The 22,275-nt window shown below is 40.9% G+C and overlaps 1 long non-coding RNA gene across 4 annotated transcripts; it reads right to left on the minus strand.

Annotated features, from left to right (window-relative positions):
* Window positions 1-494: 494 nt before the first annotated feature.
* On the minus strand, window positions 495-15,916 carry LOC147370350 (uncharacterized). Of its 4 annotated transcripts, XR_015166121.1 has the most exons (4): window positions 15,821-15,907; window positions 11,351-11,500; window positions 10,646-10,745; window positions 495-1,354 (listed from the first exon to the last, which is right to left on the minus strand). It is a non-coding gene; the product is annotated as an uncharacterized LOC147370350 (long non-coding RNA). The 4 variants fall into 4 exon arrangements; XR_015166120.1 differs by lacking the exon at window positions 11,351-11,500 and having other exon boundaries at window positions 15,821-15,916; XR_015166122.1 differs by lacking the exons at window positions 11,351-11,500; window positions 15,821-15,907 and adding an exon at window positions 15,504-15,802.
* Window positions 15,917-22,275: the final 6,359 nt, after the last annotated feature.

Here is a 22,275-nt window from a genome sequence, read left to right on the forward strand (position 1 = left end):
TGCTTTGACCAGCATGGACATCTCATACAGGGGTTTGATCAGCTTCTCAGGAAGTTAAAAACATGTGGAGAAGATTCTAATCTGGTTTATTTAGAGGAGACAATTTTATAGTGCCACAAAGTGGAAACCATTTCACAAACTCTTCCCTGCCGACCCCTAACTGGGCAGTCTTCATTTTATTCAGTAATGTAGACCCTCTTTGTTGGTAGCTGATGCTAGAACTCTGGGCATGCACTGAACCCCATGCCATGTACAATGACTATAAATTGTATCCTTCAGGACTTGACTCCTATGCTCTATTTCTCTCTGGGTGATTCCATAAAGTCCAGGTGACTCCCTGAAGTCCAGTCCGTTGCTCCCCAATGTTTATCCAATTTGATCTCTGCTCTAAAGTTCAGACTCATTTGCAGCTGCCTGTCTCCTTTTGGATGTCTGATATATAACTAAAATTTGACCTAGCCATTTATTAGATATGACACTAAAAGCAAAAACAATAAAATAATAAATTTTATTATTGTTATAGAAAAAAATAGATAAACTGGGTTACATTCAAATTTAAAACTTTTGTATTACCAACAATACGATCATAAAAGTGAAAAGACAACCCAAAGAATGGGGGAAAATATTTGCAAATAATATGTCTGACTCAGGGCTTGTATCCAGAATGTGTGAAGAATTTGTACAACTCAACAATAAAAAAATGTTTTAATGCATAAGGGGGACTTCCCAAATGGCCCAGTGGCTAAGACTCCACACTCCCAATGTTGGGGGCCTGGGTTCAATCCCTGACCAGAGAACTAGATCCCACATACTGCAACTATGAGTTCACATGCTGCAATTGAAGATTCCAAATGTCACAACTAAAAAGATTCTGTGTGCCACAACAACAATTTAAAAAAAGACCCCACATACGGCAACTTAGATCTCACATAGCTAAATAAATAAATATTTTAAAAATAAAGGATTTCGATGCATATTTCTCTGGAGAAAGTATAGAAATGGCCAATTCTTGTTGTTGCTGTTCGGTCTCTAAGTTGTGTCTGACTCTTTGCAACTCCATGAATTGCAGAACACCAGGCTTCCCTGTCCTTCACCATCTTCCAGAGTCCACCCAAACTCATGTCCATTGAGTCGGTGATACCATCCAACCATCTCATCCTCTGTCATCCTCTTCTTCTCCTGCCCTCAATCTTTCCCAATTAGTCAGCTCTTCGCATCAGGTGGCCAGTGTATTGGCGCTTCAGCTTCAGCAGCATTCAGCTTCATTCCTTCCAGTGAATATTCAGGGTTGATTTCCTTTAGGATTGACTGGTTTGATCTCCTTGCAGTCCAAGGGGCTCTCAAGAGTCTTCTGCTGCATGACAATTAGAAAGCATCAATTCTTCAATGCTCAGCCTTCTTTAGGGTCCAGTTCTCACATCCGTACATGACTACTGGAAAAACCATAACTTTAACTATATGGACCTTTGTCAGCAAAGTGATGTCTCTGCTTTTTAATATGCTATCTAGGTCAGTCATAGCTTTTCTTTCAAGAAGCAAGCATCTTTTAATTTTGTGGCTGTAGGCACTGTCCACATTGATTTTGGAGCCCAAGAAAATAAAATCTGTTACTGTTTCCACTTTTTCCCCATCTATCATACATGAAGTGATGGGATCAGATGGGACACATAGCCAATATGCACATAAAAACATGCTCAACATCACTAGTAATTAAGGAATTACAAATCAAAACTTCAATGGCATACCACTTCACACCCAGTAGGGTGGTTACAATGAAAAATACAGACAATAACAAATGTTGACAAGAATGTGGAGGAATTAAGACCCTATTCAATTGTTGATGGACAGAAAACATGGTTCAGCCACTTTAGAAAATATTTTGGCAGTTTTTCAAAATATTAATCATAGAGTTACTACATAACCTAGCAATTCCATTCTTGATTTTTTACTAAAGGGAAATAAAGACATATATCCAAACAAAAACCTGTCTACAAACATTCATAGCAGCATTATTCATAGTAGCCCAAAAGTAGAAACAACACAAATGTCTAAAAACTAAAGGAAATAATAACTAGTATATACCAGTGTTAGAATATTATCCAGCAACAAAAAGGATTCAAGTACTGATTGATTGATACATGCTACAATACAGGTAAAACTTAAAAGTGTTAAGGGAAAGAATCCAGCCATAAAAGGTTCATATATTGTGGCATTTTTTAATATGAAATGTCAAAATTGGAGAAATTTATAGAGACAGAAAGTAGGTTAGAAGTTGCCTAGGGTCAGGGGAATAGGTAGAGGGTTTTTTTGTGAAGTGATAAAATATTCTAAACTTAGATTGTGATGATGATCCCATGACTCTGTGAATATTCTAAAAAGTCCTTGAATTGTACACTTCAAATGTGTGAATTATATGGCATGTGAATTATATCTCAATACAGATGTTTTAAGAAAAGACTTTAAGGAGGTTAAAGCTGAACCCTTCACTGCTTACTCCCTCAAACCCAAACCTGTTTCTCTCCCAGCTTTCCACTAGATGTCTAGGCCAGTAGCATAGAGTCTTCCTTGACTCTTCTTTATACATCCCCACAGCCAATCTATGCACAAGTCCAATTATCCTTGCCTCAAAATATATACCGATTCTGACATCCTCACTCCTTCTTAGCTCTAGTCCAAGTCACCATCATCTATAGTCCAGTGTAAATTCGTTCTAACTGGTGTTTCAGCTTCTATATTTACCTCTTTGAGTCTGTTTCTTTATTACAGCTGCTGCTGCTGCTGCTAAGTTGCTTCAGTCATGTCTGACTCTTGTGACCCCATAGACAGCAGTTTACCAGGCTCCTCTGTCCCTGGGACTCTCCAGCTAAGAATACTGGAGTGGGTTGCCATTTCCTTCTCCACTTTATTACACCTAGCTGACTTTTTTTTAATATTTCTAAAAATTTATTTTTAATTGAAGGATAATTGCCTTACAATATTGTGTTGGTTTCTGCAATACATCAATATGAATCAACCATAGATGTACATATGTTCCCTCCTTCTTGAATCTTTCTCCCCACCTCCAGGTGGTCAGAGTCCCGGTCTGAGTTCTCTGCATCATACAGCAAATCCCCACTGGCTATCTAGTTTACATATGGTAGTATACACATTTCCATGCCACTCTCTCCATTCTTCCCGCCCTCTCCTTCCCCTCCACCCCCCATGCCGACAAGTACATTCTCTCTGCGTCTCCACTGACAGCTAGCTGAAATTTTAAAACTAGTAAATCAGACTATATTATCCACTGCTTCTACTGAATTCCTACTGCACTTAAATGAAATTCAGTCTCCTTTCCGCAGCCCACTAGTCCCTACAGACTCTAGTGCCGGCCTTCCTCAGCAAATTCACTGCTTGCTCTCTGCATGCCACCTTCCTCCTCTTCCTTGAGCAGGCCAAATTTGTTCTGGCCTCATGATCTTTAGGTGGCGCTAGTGGTAAAGGCCAGTGTTCTTGCCTGGAGAATCCCGGGGACAGGGGAGCCTGTTGGGCTGCCGTCTATGGGGTCGCACAGAGTCGAACACGACTGAAGTGACCTAGCAGCAGTGGTAAAGAACTTGCCTGCCAATGCACGTGTTCCATCTCTGAGTCAGGAAGATCCCCTGGAGGAGGTCACAGCAACCCACTCCAGTAATTCTGCCTGGAGAATCCCATGGACAGAGAAGCCTGGTGGGCTATGGTCCATAGGACCTCAAAGAATTGGATACAGGATACCTGAAGCAACTTGGCAGGCATATGACCTTTGCACTTAATGATTTCTCCTGATTCTTCTGACTGAGGCTTGCTATCCTTCAGGTATTAAAAGTCATTCCCTTACAGGGGCTTTCTAAATAGCATTGCCTCTCTGGACCTCTGTTTTGTTACTCTGCTTTATTTTATTAAAAGAAAGTGAAAATGACTCAGTCAGGTCCAACTCTTTGCAACCCCAAGGACTTTACAGTCCATGAAATACTCCAGGCCAGAATACTGGAGTGGGTAGCCTTTACCTTCTCCAGGGATCGAACCCAGGTCTCCTGCAGAGAAGGCAGATTCTTTACCAGCTGAGCCACAAGGGAAGCCCAAGAATACTGGAGTGGGTAGCCTATCCCTTCTGTGCATCTTCCTGACCCAGGAATTGAACCGGTGTCTCCTGCATTGCAGGTGGATTCTTTACCAACTGAGCTACGAGGGAAGCCCAAGGTGGTTGGAGAAAGAGCCAAAGGTTTTAGCAGAACACCTAAATAAAAAAGTCCTTATAGAGAAGCAAAAAATGTGGCACTGGAATATTCACAAAAGATCAAAACTGGAGAAAAAGAATTTCAATATCTCTCCTTCAAAGATGGTGTTACTTTAAAACTGAATTAATGACCTAGCAAAATTAAAACATTGAGTTTTCTTACAAAAGCAAACTCTAACATTCCTAATGATTCTACAAAATTCTACCCATGTAAGATTTAACGTTAGACTCAGCCTCTCAAGATGATTGGCTTGAGACACTCATACAGGAGGGAATTCATAGAGAATGAGAGCATATAAACATGGAGGAAGGAGGAGATAGATGATATGGTTTAAAGTGATTGTTTTACAAAGCCACACTTGCTCTGTAGACCCAAGATTACATTTCCCAAAACCAAACAAATAAACAGGAGTGTTCAGATGTCCCAAACCCAGTCTGAAACTTTCAATGGTATTTCAAAGATTTATAACCTGAAGCCTAGAAAGTGTTCTCTTTTCTTGTTTTGATGATCATTACTTTTCTCTTCTTCATTAAGTCTTTTTTTAATCTGCCACTCCTGGGATGTTGTTTCATGCTTGCATTCACAGCCAGTTAAATGTTAATTACTCTTCAACACCATCTTTCAGATTTATTTTTCTAAATTATTATAGCATTGCACTGAGGAACTTGAGATTTTAAGGAAGCTGTAAAAAGGCATAATGACAGTGAATAACGATAAAAAATAAGCTGTGTTAAACATGGCTTCCCATTAGGTTTTTCCAAAGTTGAACTTCGAGTTTTATGTGAATATATTTGAATACATTACACTGTCATTTTTTTTTAAAGTCTATTATTTACTGGTATGTCAGTAAGCATGTGCACACACACACATATATTCTTTTCATTCATTCTTTCATTAATTTATTCAACATTTCTTGAGCCTCACCCTATGCAGTAATCATTGCATCAAATGTTATTCCAGAAATGTTTTTCTTCCTCGTAGTATTATCTAATTTAATATTTGTCATTCTCTAATATTCCTTTATGTTTTCTTCCCCAAACTAGTTTTGTTACTAAAAATAAGAATATTGTGACATTAATCCAGCTGTGATTCTTAATGGTGTTCTATTAAAACTTTGTTGTATTGCCAGAGCTGGTTTACCTTCAAAGGTTAATAAGCACCTACTATAGGTTCGTAGAGTCAAAATTATGTTTTTTCCTATAGTCATGGATGTGAGAGTTGGACCACAAAGAAGGCTGAGCACCAAAGAATTTGATGCTTTAAAATTGCAATGCTGGAGAAGACTCTTGAGAGTCCCTTGGACAGCAGGAGATCAAAGCAGTCAATCCTAAAGGAAATCAACCCTGAATATTCATTGGAAAGACTGATGCTGAAACTGAAGCTCCAACACTTTGGCCACCTGATTAGAAGAGCCAACTTGTTGGAAAAGACCCTAATGCTGGGAAAGATATAAGGCAGGAGGAGAAGGGGACAACAGAGGATGAGATGGTTGGATGGCATCATCAATTCAATGAACATGAGTTTGATAAAACTCTGGGAGATAGTAAAGGACAGGAAAGCCTGGTGTGCTGCAGTCCAAGGGGTCGCAGAGAATCAGACACAACTAAGCGACTGAATAATAATAAAGCACATAGCAAATAGGAAGACACAGATCTGGAGGAGAACAGCACAGAAAAAGAATCCTAGGGCTATCACTTAACTAACTGTATGACCCCTGAAATATTAATATCTCAAAGCCCAGGTTTCCTAATCTGTTAAGTTTAGCTAGCCACACAGTGGTGGTGAAAGTTTAGCAAAGGTGATCACAGCCTTGTCATGGCAAAGGGGCTTTCATAACTCAGTGAAGCTCTGAGCCGTGCTGTGCAGGGCCACCCAAGACAGACAGGTCATAGTGGAGACAAACATGGCCCACTGGAGGAGGAAATGGCAACCCTCTCCAGTTTTCTTGCCTGGAGAACCCCATGAAAAGTATGAAAAGGCCAAAAGATATGACACCAGAAGATGAGCCCCTCAGGCCTGAAGGTGTCCAGTATGCCCCTGGGGAAGAGCAGAGGGCAATTACTAATAGCTCCAGAAAGAATGAGGTGGCTGGGCCAGAGCAGAAACACCCTCAGGTGTAGACGTGTCTGATGATTGAAAGTAAAGTCCACTGCTATAAAGAATAATATTGCATAGGAACCTGGAATATTAGGTCCATGAATCAAGGCAAATTGGACATGATCAAGCAGGAGATGGCAAAATGAGATAGTTAGACTATCTCATAGTTACATGAGATAGTTGAGTCCCTGACTCAATGGACATGAATTTGAGCAAACTCAGAGAGATTGTGGAGGACAGAGAAGCCTGGTGTGCTGTAGTCCATGCAATGGCAAAGAGTCAGACACAACTCAGTGACTGAGCAGCAACAACAACAAAATAGAATATATAGAAGATAGTACTTAATAAATGTTATCAAGTGCTTTGTTTCTATCTCTTCTCTGAGAAGATTTAAATTTAACTGTTACTCTAATATATTCTTATATAGGATACATACACGCACACACACATACAGGATACTACATATCCTCACATGAGATTATCCTTACCAGTGAGTAGTGTCAAGTGTTCTGCTTTAGGGAGAAAGGAAACAAAATGTCATTATTAATCTACAAAGATTTATTTTCCTCTATCTAAAAGAATAGGGTACTAATACAGCATGTAAAGCAACTATGCTCCAATAAAAAATTTTTAATGAATAAATAAATAATAATAGGGCAGGTTAGAAACTCAGATCTTAAAATTCCAAACACTTCATTGGGTATATTTATGTTACTGGCTATTTATATCTATGAAGGTAGTGGTTGTAATTGTACTTTTGGCCAGATTTGCACTGGGTAAGGGGAAGGAACTCAAATGTAAGTATTGTGTGTGTGCTTGTATTTGTATTGTGTTTCAGTGTTTATTGTGTTTATTTGAGCCACATACCATTTTTCAAACTACATCTAGAGTAAGGAATGCTGGCGTCCAGTGAAAAAAACTTTAACTTTTCACCTCCATCCTTACCTATTCCTCCAGAGATCAGAGTCCCAGTTTACTGATTGGTACATTACTCTAAGCCTCTACTGAATGCATGTATTTCCCCATTCTCTCTTTTTGCTCTGAAGAAGGCAAGTATGACCTTTCATTGAATTGAAATAATAAGATTCAAGACTTTGGTTTGAGTTTTGGGGTGGAAATGGACCACATGAGATTAATTTGAGGTTCCGTTAGTATACCTGGTATGATCGTCCGTTAAAATGCTACCAAAGTGTTAATTTAATGGATCCCAGTAAGATAAAATTTAGGTACTATTATGGTGGTCTTTGCATACATAAGTACCCAAACCTTCTATGGTGGTCTTTGCATACATAAGTACCCAAACCTTCCTTAACCCACCTCTCCCCACAGTGTTGTAAAGGAGGATAAGAGCATATGATGAATCAAAACAAAGTCACCTTATTATTAAATATTACCCTAGGTCCTGTCACAAACTCCAGTGTTAAACACAAGTTTTATAGATTAGACGAAGAAGAAACCCCTTTTCTACACCCGATGGGCCTTAGGAGCCCTGAATCAGAAGGTCTGCTTCACTTATTTCCATTGCAAAGTCAAGTTCAAGTCTCAGATCTTATTTTGTCAATTTTATACAGAAAGTTGAGAAGGAGGACAAAAACATGCTGTCTAATTCATGCCTGTCCTGCTTATACTCTAAAAATGTGCTCTGGATAATGCCTTGCTGTGCTGTGCTTAGTTGCTCAGTTAAGTCTGACTCTTTGTGACAGCATGGACTGTAGCCCGCCAGGCTCCTCTGTCCTTGGGGATTCTCCAGGCAAGAATACGGGAGTAGGTTGCCACACCCTCCTCCAGGGTATCTCCCCAAATCAGGGATCGAACCCAGGTCTCCTGCATTGCAGGCAGATTCTTTACCATCTGCGCTACCAGGGAAGCCCAGATAATGCCTTCTTGAATCCCATTTAACACCTCATCAGAGTGAAGTAGAGCAGGGTGGGTATAGGCAAGTGGCAACTGCAGGATATAGAAAATATTCCCCAAAGGGTCAGCAAAAGATTTTCTCATTAACTTTAAAATGTTTAATAAAACTACACAGATCTGCAAGCCTTCAGCTCACATGAATTAATTTCACTGTGTTTATGATCTTGCCAGAAAAATATGGAAAATTTGCCAGAAAAAGATGGAAAGATAAATATCTCTATATAATCCTAAAACCGATAATGATGCTCAAGGGCTCCAGGAATGTTGATGTTAAGTATCAATAAAAATGAAATCAACTTACTAGAGTAAATAACTAGCTGAAACCTTTCTTTATCCACAGTCACAATGATCTCATGACTTCTTAATGTATAATCCATAGTCTAGCATATTGGAAATGGTTCAGCAGTTAACTGACAGCCTTTTTCAAAGAAAGACATGGTATGGTTAGTGGAAAATGGTGAATACAATATTAATCTTCAAAGAGGAGAGGAGAGAATTCCATAGTGATACAGTGGTTAAGACTCTGTGTTCTTACTACTGAAGTTCCAGGTTCAGTCCTTGGTTGGGGAACTAAGAGCCCACACAAGCCATGTGATACAGCCAAAAGTTAATAAATAATGAAAAATACTATCTAAAATAATACAAAGAGGAGAGGAAAATCCAGTTCAGAAAAGGGTCTTATACCTATCATAGACATTTCCAGTCACTGCTATTTTTGTGACATATAGGGCCTAGGCTAGGCAAGCGTTGCTGCTGCTAAGTCACTTCAGTCGTGTCCGACTCTGTGCAACTCCATAGTCGGCAGCCCACCAGGCTCCTCCATCCATGGGATTTTCCAGGCAAGAGTACTGGAGTGGGGTGCCATTGCCTTCTCCCAGGCAAGTGTTGGCTGATCATATTTGAATTCCTTTTCCAAATGCTATCACATGCCTTTATAATATGATCCTCTCATGTCTAACACTTCATTTAAATACCAATATAAACTTAATACAGCTTTTCTTCTCATCCTATAACATTTTCTCAAAAATAATGTCCCAAAAATCTGATACTCTGATGATTAATATTTTCTATAGGAAATGACAAGAACCAATATACTATTGATTTGTTCAACTAAAGAATTACAGATGATAAAATCTAATCTCAGGGCTTCCATGGTGACTCAGTGGTGAAGAATCCGCCTGGCAATGCAGAAGACACTGGTTCAATTTCTGGGTTGGGAAGATCCCCTTGAAAAGGAAATGGCAACCCACTCCAATATTCTTGCCTGGGAAATTCCATGAATAGAGGAGCCTGACAGTCTACAGTTCACGGGGTCACAAAGAGTCAATATTGCTGAGCACACAAGCATGCATGCATGTATAAAAACTAATCTCACTGACTGAAGTGGAAAGACCAAGCAGGAATATGTCAGTGAAAACCGTACACTTTGGACATCAGCAGTTATCAATTTGTCTCCAAAGAGAGCCTGCATCTTCAGCTTTGTCAGTAATATTGTACTAAGACAAAATTAACTTTTGAAAAGGAGTGGAAACATGGCAAAATTAATAAGTGCCTAGGGAAAAGAATAAATATTCTCCATCTTGGAATTCAGGCAAGAATAATGTGATGTGTGTGAAGCTGCTTTTTAAAGTTCTAAACAGATGTTAGCTACCAGTCACATTAGAAGCACTTAATAAAAGTTTTTTGAAGGAATAATTGCCAATTAACTAAATAATTAGTTAAAATTAACGTGAAGTGAAGGAGGCACATGAAATATTTTATACTGAAGCATGATTTGTGTGACTCAGCCAATTTTCCCTGTTCTTATGAAGGGTAAAATCATGACTCCCATTCAAACAGATTTTCAGCACAGCTCTCCAGACAACATTACTTTTATGCTCATAATATGACCTATGCAATTAAGTCAGAAGAGCCACGAAGCTATATTAACATTTTACATTGATCAGAGGAAATGAAGTTAATTGACTCATTTATTTAACTCAGCACGGCAACACCTCCTCTTGAAGTATTTCTCACTTGAGAATCTCAAGGCACTCTATAAACCTTTAGCGAGAATATTTCCTCTCCATTTTAATAGGACGATGCGGAGGCACACTTAATTTTAATAAAACGTGTCCAGTGGGAAGTGATGGGTCTTCACTCTGAATTTAACACGTTAGAATGCTGTTGCCCATAGTGTTTCCAGCTAGTATGAAATAAAGCATTCCAAATAATGAAAAATTCTCCTTACGGTATAACAAAATGTCATTCCCTCAAGAGTATACTTCAGAAGATAACAGAAAAGAAACTTTCAAAAACATCTTTTTTGAGCTTCGTGGTAGTTAAGGGCAAGGGCTTTGAGCCAGGCAGATCTGGGTTTAAATTATGAAACCAAGACTTACAGAGACTTCTCTGGTGGTCCAGTGGCTCAGACTCCATGCTTCCAATTCAAGAGACCCAGGTTTGATCCCTGGTCAGGATATTAGATTCTACATAAGGCAACTGAAAAAAAAAAAAAAAAGATCCCACATGATGCAACTAAAGATCCTGCGTGCCCCAACTAAGATCCGGCACAACCAAATAAGCAAATTTTTTAAAAAATCTAAAACTTACATATTGTGACTTGGACAAATTATTTAACTGTTACAAGGTCTCAGTTTTCTCATCTCTATGATAACAATAGTAACCTCCTTATAGGGTTGATGTGAGGATTACTGGGACGACCCAGAGGGATGGTATGGGGAGGGAGGAGGGAGGAGGGTTCAGGATGGGGAACACATGTATACCTGTGGCGGGTTCATTTTGATATTTGGCAAAACTAATACAATTATGTAAAGTTTAAAAATAAAATAAAATTAGAAAAAATTAAAAAAAAAAAAAAAAAGGTGTACACCGAGTACCACAGTGTCTGGTACACATTAAGCACAAAATACTATGTACCCATTAATGTCATCATCATTCACATCACTGCTCTAAGCACATGTGATGGTTAACTTTATGATCAACTCAACTCAGAATGTGTTTTGGGATGATATTAGCATTTGAATCAGTGGACTTTGTTTTGCCCTCCAGTTAGACTACACCCAGTCAGCTAAAGGCTTGCCTACCTTCCCGGGCAACAGGGAATTCTCCAGAAGACTGCCTTTGGACTTCACCTGCACTATCAGCTCTCCTGGGTATCCATCCGACTGCCCTTTGGACTTGAACTCTGCCTTCTGGTCCTCACTGCAGATTTGGATTTGCCGGCTTCCATAATCCTGTTCACCAACAGGAACAGGAACAAAAAACCTCTTTCTCTCACTCTCTCTCTCTATATACAATGTGTTGATTCTGTTTCCTGGGAGAACTTTGGTTAATACAGCACCATATACAAAGTTGAGAACTTAAATAATAAAATAGATTTGATGGGGGCTTCCCTGGTGTCTCTGGTAGAGAATCTGCCTGCTAATGCAGAAGACATGGTTTCGATCCCTGGTCTGAGAAGATTCCACATGCCATAGAGCAACTATGGAACCTATGCTCTAGAGCCCAGGAACTGCCATCACTGAGCCCATGTGCCACAACTACTGAAGCCCGTGTGCCTAGAACCACTGCAATGAGAAGCTCGGGCACAGAAACTAGACAGCCCCCTCTCGCACCAACTAGCAAAAAGTCTGTGCAGCAACAAACACTCAGCATAGCTAAAAATAAAGTAAAAATTAAAATAAAATTATTTTTAAAAGATTTGATGGTATAAAAGAGGGTACTAACATCATCATCACTTAGAATATGAGATACTTGAGGGCAAGGATTAACCTTTAAGAACTAACCTTGAAACACATATTCAGTAAATGTCTGAAGAATAAATGAATCCATCGGTATATTTTAGTATAACATGCAAATATAGTGTCATTTTTAAAGCACAGTGGACTGATATCATACATTAGTCATAGCTTTATAGGATTATAAAGTTAAAAAGACATGGATGAAGAAGAGCTCGAATCACCAGCTATGCCAGATGGCCATTGGAGTGTGTGAGCTGCCCCAAATGTCATCTGAGGGAACAGAAGGTCCCAAAGGAAACAGAAAACTAGGGAATGGATGAATCACATCTGCCGTTGTCATGGATACTGTTCATCTTATCTGTGTGAACTTGAAAACTGAAAGCACCATAGAATAGAGTGGCTAGCTATCTAATTGAAGCCTCATCTGTTACTAAAAGACCTAGTCCAACAGTGAAATCCTTAATATTTTAATGAGTGTAGTTGGCCTCAGGCAAAATGTCCAAAATATATGAACATAGTTTCTATCCTCCTATCCAGTTGTTCTCCACTCTGGGCACTCGTTAGAATCATCTGGAGAATTAAAAATATCTTATGAAATTCCATCCCCAGACATTATGACTTGGTGCTCCAGGGTAGACTTGAGCATGAATAGTTTTAAAAGCTCCCCAGGTGATGCTAATATTGGGTAGCTGGGGCCAAGGACTATTTCTCTAGGCTCCTACAGTCTAGTGATGCACAAAAACACGTGTAACATATACACATATTAAGCCTTTTCACATATTAACACTTCACGATCATTCATATTTCTAACTCAAATATTCAGACAATGGTTAGCAATGATGTTTTCTGTCTTAATGCTTGAGATCTTCTCTGCTGCTGCTGCTGCTGCTGCTAAGTCGCTTCAGTCGTGTCCGACTCTGTGCGACCCCATAGACTGCAGCCCACCAGGCTCCCCCGTCCCTGGGATTCTCCAGGCAAGAACACCGGAGTGGGTTGCCATTTCCTTCTCCAATGCATGAAAGTAAAAAGTGAAAGTGAAGTCCACCTAGTTATTTCAATGTTCTTTATTTCCCTTTTCAGAGAGTAAATAGAGGTAGGCATATAGGCAAATGGGAGGTAGCAAATGAAAGATTGAATAAAACCAAAGCTTGAAGCTAACGGTTAACAAAGAAGTTGTGGTACTTATATACAATGGAATATTACTCAACCATAAAAGGAACACATTTGACTTCATTCTAATGAGGTGGATGAACCTAGAGCCTATTATACATAGTGAAGTCAGAAAGAGGAAAACAAATATTGTATATTAATGCAAATATATGGAACCTAGAAAGATAGTACTGATGAACCTGTCTGCAGGGCAACAATGGAGATGCAAATATACAGAACAGACTTGGACACAGAGGGGGAAGGAGTGGGCGGGGCAAATTGAGAGAGTAGCATCGAAACATTTGCATTACCGTATGTAAAATTGAATAGACAGTGGAAATTTGCTATATGGCACAGGGAGCTCAAATCTGGTGCTCCGTGACAACCTAGAGAAGTGGAATGGGCGGGTGGGTGGTATAAGAGGGAGAGGACATTACACTAAGTGAACTAAGCCAGTCACAAAAAACAAATACTCACTTACATGAGGTTCCTAGAACAAATTAATAGGGATAGGAAGTAGAATGGAGGTTGCCAGTGCTAGGGGAAAAGAAGAATGGAGAGTTGTTTCTCAATGAGTATAGAGTTTCAGTTTTGTACAATAAAAAGAACTCGAGACAAATGGTGATTACAATTGCACGACAATATGGACATATTTAATGTTGAGTTGTACACTTAAAAATAATTAAGAGCATAACTTTTATGCTATGTGTATTTCACCACAATGAAAAATGATAAAGAGTTAAAAAACCATCATCAATTATTCTGCTCATGAACTCATAATCTGGATGGAGCTGCTTGTGGGTGGCTCTAACCTGGTCCACTAACCAGTGGGCAGTTCCACTAACACCTGGAGGATCCACTCCCGTGATGGCTTACTCACCTGCCTGACAGCCTTGGTGCTGCTATTGGCTGGGAGCTAACCCCAGGCTACTGATCACGGGCCTTAATTCTCCACTTAGACTTCTCCATGAGCATTTTGATGGCATTGCATGTTGCTTACTTTCTAGAGTAAGTACTTAAAGAAATGGGAATTGGAAGCTAACAATCTCTTGAAATTCCCAAGTGACAAAGTGTCAAAGAATTTGCAACCGTTTTTAATCTATAATACCAACTAACCAACTTTTTTTTTTCTCTATGTATTTCAGAACTTTTCTCCACCTACTTGCTTCTGCTTATAACTCAGATTGTCCTGACTTTTCATAGACCTAAGTCTAATAGCTCATTTACAGGTCCAAATCTATCTCAAGGGCTTCCCTCTAGAATACTTGGCTTCAAACCCACTATTAACTGATTCCTCTTTCCTCAGTCATGTAAGTGGGAATAAGAATATAATTGACCCAGCTCACCAATTCATGCTAAGTCATGGTTACAGACAGATCTACACACCAGCTGCTATTAGATCAAGTGCTCCTAACCCAATGTCTGTAGCCAAAGGGGCTATTTTATATTATACGACTGCTTTGGATAATTTTTATCATATGTGCTGTGAGTATGGGAATGAGGGAGATGGTAGAATTGTACAAGGACTGTGAATGCAGCAAGCACCATAATTCATTTTCCTAGAATAAAGTGGAGCCTTTAAAATACTTAGCTATGGCTTCCCCAGTCATTAAGTTATTGAAGATATAACTGCTTTACTGCTTCTCCTTTTTATACCTCCTTCAAAAAAAATGCATATGGGGACTTCCCTGGTGGCTCAGTGGTGAAGAATCCACCTGCCGATGCAGGAGACAAAGTTTCGATCCCTGATCCGGAACGATTCCACAACTAAGCTCTTGAGCCACAACCATTGACCTGTGCTCTCAAGCCTGAGAGCCACAACTACTGAGCCGATGTGCTATAATTACTGAAGCCCGCATGCCCTGGAGCCCGTGCTCTGCAACCAAAGAAGCCACTACAACGAAAAGCCCACAGACCACAACTAGAGAAAAGCCCAAGCATCGGTGAAGCTAGCACAGCCAAAAATGAAAAAAAAAATAATTTAAAAAAAATGCATGTGTATTTCCTATAACATTTTCTTTTCCCCTTAAGATTGCCCTGAAGATCCACTTAATACTGCTGCTTCTGAATAAAATCGTAGTGTGATTTTTCCTGGACTGTGTAGTCTACCCAAGATTAATATTTTTTTACTCACATTAGCAGTGAAAAGTCAGCAGTACATATGGGATCACTTTTTCCTGCTTAACAAAAACTCTCTTCTGGCAAAACTTTAGTCAGGCTCTTCTAAGTCCTCTTCTCAATTAGGTTTTGACCTTGGGCCTCAGTGTCTATCCTGCCTGGGCCTGCATCAACCAGTTCAGCAAGAATCTCCCACCCTCCATATCTGATCAAATTCCTCATTTCTTACCAATCTACAGGTGATATCTGCTCACCCTGGCCTGTCTTCCGCAAGAATCCTGTCGAGTCAGTTTAGTCAGAATCCTCCCTTATCCCCTGATGTTTCTACTTAGTAATTTTCCATACACGGATCCCTTCCTTGCTCCTTGGCCTGTTGATGTTGTTAGTCACTCAGTCGTGTCTGACTCTTTGCAACCTGATGGACTGCAGCACACCAGGCTTCCCTGTCCTTCACCAACTCCTGGAGTTTGCTCAAACTCATTTGAACCATTGAGTCAGTGATGCCATCCAACCATCTCATCCTCTGTCTTCCCCTTCACCTCCTACCTTTAGTCTTTCCCAGCATCAGGCTCCTTAGCCACGTCAACTAAAAAACATGCGTGCAACCTAAAAGTTGAATGTTGGGTTTTATTCAATAGGAATGTTAGGACTCAAGCTGGGAGACAATATATTTCAGGTGATCCTGAGAGAGCTGACTCTGAGGAGGCAGGGGAGGAGCCAGGCTATACATAAGTTTGCAGCAAGGGGCAGATAACCTGAATATCTAAAGATTACTGTTAATTAGGAAAACCCAAATCTCTCACATGAAGAGATTTAGCAATCTTCTATGGATGGGAAGGGGCTTCCCTGGTGGCTTAGATGGTAAAAATCCACCTGAAATGCAGGAGACCCAGGTTCAATTCATGGGTTGGGAAGATCACCTGGAGGAGCGCATGGCAACCCACTCCAGTATTCTTGCCTGGAGAATCCCATGGACAGAGGAGCCTTGCAGGCTACAGTCCATGGGGCCACAAAGGGTTGGACACAACTGAGCGCAGATAGCACATGGATGGGAAGATTCAAGCATCCGGGCTTGCTGAAATCATCTTTCATATGCATCTAGCTATCTGGGGCCAATCCTGCTTTCTTGATTATTACATCCTATTCTTTGATTACCATAAGAGGTGGTGGATGATCACCTCTTACATCCTCCCAACTCTTCAGTGCTTATTGATTACTGGGGAGGAAGTAGCTGATGGCTTCAGAATAGGTGGCTTTGTTTCACCTGGGCTCAGAAATTTTTATTTGGAAAAGGCTTGTTTACTGGTAGAGTGTAAAGCAGAAAACATTTCATTTCACAGCTAAAAAATCCCCATTTGCCCCTCTTGTTTCTTCACATCATTTCTGGAACCACTATTGTTCATTTTGGTCCTCCACAAAGAAATGCCAAGATGAGATTAGATGTACAAAAGATTTATTGAGAAAAAAGCCCCGTGAAGATGTGGGCTTCCCTGGTGGCTCAGACGGTTAAGAATCTGCCTGCAATGCAGGAGACCCAGGTTCAATTCCAGGATGGGGAAGATCCCCTGGAGAAGGGAATGGCTGCCCACTCTAGTATTCTTGCCTGGAGAATCCCATGGACAGAGGAACCCATCGAGCTATAGTCCATGGGGTCGCAAAGAGTTAAACACAACTGAGTGACTAACACCTTCACCTGTGAAGGAGAAGGAACCTGAGGAGGTAGGGAAAGCCTTCAGATTGCAATCCAGGTCTCACCTACCTGTGAGAGAGAGGAGATGGACAAGGATTGTACAGACATGGTCTTGGATGTGGCATAGTTCTGAGAAAGTTTCAGCCAGGCAGAAGTCAGGCTAGTCCTCTGGCCAAAATTACCTGTTCAAGGATCTGGTAACTCATAAGAATGGGCATGCATGCATGCTCAGTCATTTCAGCTGTATCCTACTCTTTGTAGCCCCATGGACTGCAGCCCACCAGGCCCCTCTGTCCATGGGATTTTCCAGGCAAGAATACTGGAATGGGTCGCCATGCCCTCCTCCAGGGGATATTCCCCATCCAGGGATAGAACCCATGACTCCTGTATCTCCAGCCTTGCAGGTAGATTCTTTACCGCTGAGCCACCCAGAAGCCCCAAAGAATGGGCATGCATTAGAACAAATCCCCGTGCTACTCAGACTTTGGCTGAGAGAAGCCTGTGGGAAACATGGCCTTTATGTGAACACAAGCGTGAATCCAGAAGAACAGCATTGGGGCCATCAGTCAGTTATACTTCCTGCAGAAGGAAACCTGAGTGCTGCATTTTCATGACCACAAATGAGTACTTGCTACAAATGAGGCCACAAAGTAGGCAGGCAATGGTCAGAGGATAAAGTGCCTTGTATTCAAAGTTCAAAATTTATCCGATAGGCCCTGAGGTATAAGAAGAAGTGAAGTGAAAGTGGCTCAGTTGTGTCCAACTCTTAGACCTCCTGAACTATACATGGAATTCTCCAGGCCAGAATACTGGAGTGGGTAGCCTTTCTCTTCTCCTGGGGATCTTCCCAACCCAGAGATTGAACCCAGGTCTCCCACATTGCAGGCATATTCTTTACCAGCTGAGCCACCAGGGAAGCCCCGAAGTATAAGAAAGGGGTTGGGAAAAGGAAAACAGAGTCAAGAGATAACCGTGAAGTAGAATTAATGGGACATGATGGCAAATTAGACTTGACAAGAAGAGAGCCTTGACTCCCAGGTTTCTGTCTCTTGGGACTGTATTATATCTGTTACATGAGGTCAATATTTTGGGGCAAGATGAACTAAAATTCATCACATGTTACTGGAAAGAAAATTGCACCAAGGCTTAAAGTATTGGTATTATTGCTGACCCAGTCCAACACTACTAAATACCTACATAAATAATTCATCACCTCTGTGTTCCCTTAGCACAATAATAATAGCACACTATTAATAATATTAATGCACTCTAGTTAAAATATAAAGTAAGGGAGTTTAAACTCTTGAAAAGTTTATTTGAGCTTTGATGTTGTTCATTTGCTAAGTCAGGTCTGACTCTTTGCAACCCCATGGACTGCAGCACGCAAGGCTCCTCTGTCTTCCACTACCTCCCAGAGTTTGCTCAAATTCTTGTCTATTGAGTTGGCTATCTAACCATGTATATTTTTATTTGAGCATACAGTGATTCAAATTGGGCAACACCAAACTGAAAATGACTAGGAAAGTGAAGTCGCTCAGTCATGTCCGACTCTTTGCAACCCCATGGACTGTAACCTACCAGGTTCCTCCATCCATGGGATTTTCCAGGCAAGAATACTGGAGTGGGGTGCCATTTCCTTCTCCAGGAGATCTTCCTGACCCAGGGATTGAACCCCAGTCTCCCTCATTGTAGGCAAACGCTTTACCATCTGAGCCACCAGGGAAGTCCACTGGCAGGTAGGCACTACCTTAAGCCTAGCTGGCTCTTTGGGATTGGCTGTCTTCAGGTTGCTCTTTCTTGATCTTCAGACATCTGCAGAAATTGACTCTGGCTTAAGTTTAATTTGTTTACATAGGCTATGTAGGCTTTAGAGATACCTTGGTCTAATGGTCTCCTCATTAATTATTCTAACACTACTACTTCTTAAAGCTTAGTATAGATGTTATATGAATAGGAACAATCTAAATTCTTCATATTTGGAATAGACTGGTTTCTAGAAGAAAACCAAGATATGTAAGGTATGCTTCACATCTTAGGTAAATTCTGGAAGAAAAGAGCCTTAGTCATTGTAGATGGAGAGTCTGAAATGAAGGCAAGCATCTACCAACTCACTGTAGCTCTGGACAGCAGCCTCCCAAAGAAGATGTGGTACAGATCTACAATGGAATATTACTTAGCCATAAAAAAGAACGAAATAGTACTATTTGCAGAGATGTGGATAGACCTAGAGACTGTCATACAAAGTAAGATATGTCATAAGGAGAAAAGCAAATATTATATAATATCACTTATATATGGAATCTAAAAAAAATGGTGCTGATGAATTTATTTGCAAAGCAGAAATAGAGACACAGACATAAAGAACAAACATGGATACCAAGCGGGGAAGGAGGCAGGGGATGAATTGGGTGATTGGAATCGACATATATACACTACTATGTAAAACATGAATAACTAATAGGCTTCCCTAGGTGGAAACCTGGGCTTCCCAGGTGGCTCAATGGTAAAGAATCCACCAGCCGGTGCAGGAGGAGCAAGAGATGTGGGTTTGATCCCTGGGTCAGGAAGATCCCCTGGAGTAGGAAATGGCAACCCACTCGAGTATTCTTGCCAGGAAAATCCCATGGTGGACTACAGTTCATGGGGTCACAAAGAGTCAGACATGACTGAGCATGAACATACAAACACACACACACGAGCACATGCTACTTATTGATTCGTGGATCATTCGTATGTCAGAAATAAACTGATGTTTTTCAGAGGTGATACCATAGAGTATAGATGGCCCAGACATTCAAGTCACTTATTCTTAGTACCGTTTTTATCAATTACCTTATACTTCAGTGGGCTTCCCTGGTGGCTTAGCTGGTAAAGAATCCAGCTGCAGTGTGGGAGACCTGGGTTTGATCCCTGGGTTGGGAAGATCCCCTGGAGAAGGGAATGGCTATTTATTCCAGTGTTCTGTCCTGGAGAATTCCATGGACTGTGTAGTCCATGCAGTCACAAAGAGTTAGACACGACTGAGTGACTTTCACTTTTCACTATATGCTACAGTATTTTTTTCATATTTAGGATGGGAAAATATTCTCCTCACAAGTTAGTCGTGTTAACTTTAAATGTGAATTCCTAGTATAGTGCTTGGGACAGAGGGTTTTTTTTTTTAATGAATTGTATTACTACTGGCTTGATATTGTGGTCTATAATAATCATCATACATCATTATCATGACCACCACCACCATCACCCCTGCCTGGGAAAGCAGCAGCTGAGCACACACAGACACAATGAGAATCTCCTGTATAGCACAGGGAACTCTACTCAATGGTCTTTGGTGACCTATATGGGAAGGAAATCAAAAAGGGGGTATATAGTATACATGTAGCGGATTCATTTTTCTGTTCAGCAGAAACTAACACAACATTGTAAATATATTCCAATAAAAGTTAATACAGATTTTTATTTAAAAAAAAAAAAGGCTCCTGGCAGCCAAAATCTGCTACAGGGAGCTGATAAGAGGCACTGAAATGCTCTGGGGTCAGGCCTCCCTTAAGATTCTTCCATCTTAAAAAATAGAAAGAAAGAAAGAAAGATTCTCTAATTCCATGGAGAGAGGAGTCTCTGCAGGGAGGGTTCAGGACCCAAGAAAGAAGAGAACGTGATGAGGAGCCTGAGGGCAGGAGACAGAGGAGAGCAAATTGGGAATGAAGATGAGAATGGGTCTTAGAATAAGGCTTCATCAATCTTCGGTAGCACATAGGAGCAAACTTAACTAAGTTAAAACTCTCACCTTCCAATTTTATACTGCTCTAGGATAAACATTTCACTTTTAAAAAATAGAACTAAGTTGTCATATTGTGTGTTGGTTCACAACCTCATGACTTCTCCCTGATGAAATTCGAAACTGGCTGGGAACATGGAGGGCAAGGAGAGATGGAAGAATGAGACAGAACTTTTTGTTGTTGGATGGCACCCTCGAGAGCTTCCCAGGTAAAATCTGAACTAGTGGCCTTTAGTGGAGATCAGGGAGATACCAAAGAAAGTGGCAGCCATGCCAGGTATGTGGCATGCTTAATAAGCAAGGGAATTATATAGAGGCTTGTCTTTGGGTGGCTGTGGTCTTATCAACACCTTGCTCTCTCAAGGCTACACATCCTTGAAAATGGCTCCCACTGTGGGAACAGTGGATAGAAGTTTACTTCTGTCCCAAGGACCAGAAGCAAGTGAAGAGCCTTCAACTGCCACGGCCAGTTCACAGGTCAACCGGCAGTCATGTCCTCCTGCTCACCTCCTCCTGCACCATGGTACACAGTACAATAGTCAGAAGAGGGGTGGCACTCAAGAAGGCCACAGCCTGACTTCCTGCACATCTACTGTCTGGTCATCATTAACCTTCAAATCAGATCAGATCAGATCAGTCGCTCAGTCGTGTCCGACTCTTTGCGACCCCATGAATCACAGCTTGCTCTGTGGCATTAGTTCAGTTCAGCTCTGTCGTGCAGTCCTGTCCCACTCTTTGCAACCCCATGGACTGCAGCACACCTGGACTCCCTGTCCATTACCAACTCCTGGTGATTGCTCAGACTCATGTCCACTGGGTCAGTGATATCATCCAACCATCTCATCCTCTGCCATTCTCTTCTCCTCCTGACTTCAATCTTTCCCAGCATCAGGGTCTTTTCCAGTGAGTCAGTTCTTTGCATCAGGTGGCCAAAGTATTGGAGCTTCAGCTTCCGCATCAGTCCCTCCAATGAATATTCAGGACTGATTTCCTTTAAGATTGACTGGTTTGATCTCCTTGGAGTCCAAGGGACTCGAGAGTCTTCTCCAACACCACACTTCAAAAGCATCAACTCTTCAGTGCTCAGCTTTATGGTTCAACTTTCACATCCATACACGACTACTGGAAAAGTCATAGCTTTGACAAGATGGACCTTTGTTGGCAAAGTAATGTCTCAGCTTTTTAATATGTTGTCTAGATCGGTCATAGCTTTTCTTCCAAGGAGCAAATGTCTTTTAATTTCATGGCTGCAGTCACCATCTGCAGTGATTTTGGAGGCCAAGAAAATAAAGTCTGTCACTGTTTTCATTGTTTCCCCATGTATTTGCCATGAAGTGTCTAATCAAGGCTATGGTTTTTCCAGTGGTCATGTATGGATGTGAAAGTTGCACTGTGAAGAAAGCTGAGCACCGAAGAATTGATGCTTTTGAACTGTGGTGTTGGAGAAGACTCTTGAGAGTCCCTTGGACTGCAAGGAGATCCAACCAGTCCATTCTGAAGGAGATCAGCCCTGGGTGTTCTTTGGAAGGACTG

This window comes from Bos grunniens, chromosome 6 (genome assembly GCF_055505025.1).
Source record: "Bos grunniens cultivar Pamir isolate PY7600 chromosome 6, Bosgru_T2T1.0, whole genome shotgun sequence".
Taxonomy (NCBI): Eukaryota; Metazoa; Chordata; class Mammalia; order Artiodactyla; family Bovidae; genus Bos; species Bos grunniens.